Source organism: Petaurus breviceps, unplaced genomic scaffold, assembly GCF_028583685.1.
Source record: "Petaurus breviceps papuanus isolate PSGF00001 unplaced genomic scaffold, PetGlider_PUasm1.0 186, whole genome shotgun sequence".
Lineage (NCBI taxonomy): Eukaryota > Metazoa > Chordata > Mammalia > Diprotodontia > Petauridae > Petaurus > Petaurus breviceps.
The window spans coordinates 8,170,140-8,171,780 of record NW_027185798.1 but is presented as its reverse complement, the minus strand read 5'-3'; the positions used below and the strand labels follow the sequence as shown (position 1 = coordinate 8,171,780).

Below are 1,641 nucleotides of genomic sequence, written 5' to 3'. Positions count from 1 at the left end.
TCCCCTTTCTTCCCCCTAATTGAGAAGGCAAGCAATTTGATGTAGGTTATATATGTGCAGTCATGCAAAACATGTTTCCATACTAGTCATGTTGTGAAAGAAAACACAGATTCCTCCCCCCATCAAAACACCAAGAAAAAGAAAGTCGGGGCAGCCAGGTAGCACAGCGAGTAAGAGCACCGGCTCCAGTGTCAGGATGACCTGGAGATCGAATCCCGGGCTCAGACACTTAGCACCCACCCAGAAACACCTGGCCATGTAACCTTGAGCAAGTTACTTTACCCCGATTGCTTTAAAAAAAAAAATCAATCTACATTCAGATTTCATAATTTCTTTCTCTGGAGTTGGAGAGCATTTTTCATCATGAGCCCTGTGGAATTGTCTTTCAGTGGTGGGGAACCTGCAGCCTCAAGGCCACATGTGGTCCTTGGGTGCAGCCTTTTGACTGAGTCCAAATTTGTTCTGTGAAATTTAGATTCAGTCAAAGGACAGCACTTAAGGACCTAGAGGGCCACATGTGGTCTTGAGGCCACAGGTTCCCCACTCCTGACAGACTTAGATCATTGTATTGCTAACAATATCCAAGTTATTCACAGATGATCATCACATAATGTTGCTGTTACTGTGTCCAGCATTCTCTTGGTTCTGCTTACTTCACTTCACATCAGTTCATGCAAGTCTTTCCAGGATTTTCTGAAAGCATCCTGCTTAGCATTTCTTTTTTTCTTCTTTTTTACATAAAGTGCTTTTTTTTAATGAAAAAAAAAAACTAAAGAGATATACAGCCAGGCTCAAGTTGTGCAGTTCACAAGCTTGGAAAGGAGGAGGAAAAACATCATATTTAAGCAAAGACTAAGCTGGACTTGCCACCAGGTGGATTTCTTCTGGATGGAGAATAGGAAGAAGTGCAGCAGGCATAGATTTCTCTTCATTCTGTCCCAGGTCAACCTGTAAGTCAGCCTCCACATTTTCATGCACGTCACCTTCACCCTTTGGACCTAAAAAATACCCAAAACCCACCTCAGAAGAGTTTCTTCTCTGGAGTTCAGCTGGTTCAGAATTATCCCTACTAGACTGAGCCCCCGCAGACTTGGCCCAAAAAGGTTGATTTTCTTCAGATACTCCGAAAACATTAGATGCCATTTTGTTCTTTCTAACTGGTTGTTCTGTAGGCTCATCAGAAGCCAAAGAAAAATTAGACCCATTATCCGGAGGATGTAACACTTGGGAATTATTCCTGCCATTGGGGTTGATGCCCTTAAAGGTGATGGTGGTGGTCATGGCAAAAGCAGAGCTGGACTAGGGTGAGGGAGGATGGAAGGGCAAACACACAGAGAGCAGTGTGACTCCTGGACAAGGTCCAACTGAACACACACACACACACACACACACACACACACACACACACACCACCCTCTCTCAGCATTTCTTATAGCAAAATAGTATTACAACACAATCATACGCCACAACTTGTTCAACCATTTCCTAATTGATGGGCATCTCCTCAATTTCTAAAAGAATGATGTTTTTAATAACATTTAAATATTTTTAACATAATAACATTTTAATAATATTTAATGATGTTATGAAATGTATAGGATTACAAAGGAAATCAGTTGAATTAAAATATAGTTAACAGAA

General features: G+C 41.4%; 1 pseudogene; it reads right to left on the bottom strand.

Moving 5' to 3' along the window:
- Positions 1-841: 841 nt before the first annotated feature.
- Positions 842-1,386, bottom strand: LOC138162036 (jupiter microtubule associated homolog 1 pseudogene; annotated as a pseudogene).
- Between the last annotated feature and the right edge of the window lie 255 nt (positions 1,387-1,641).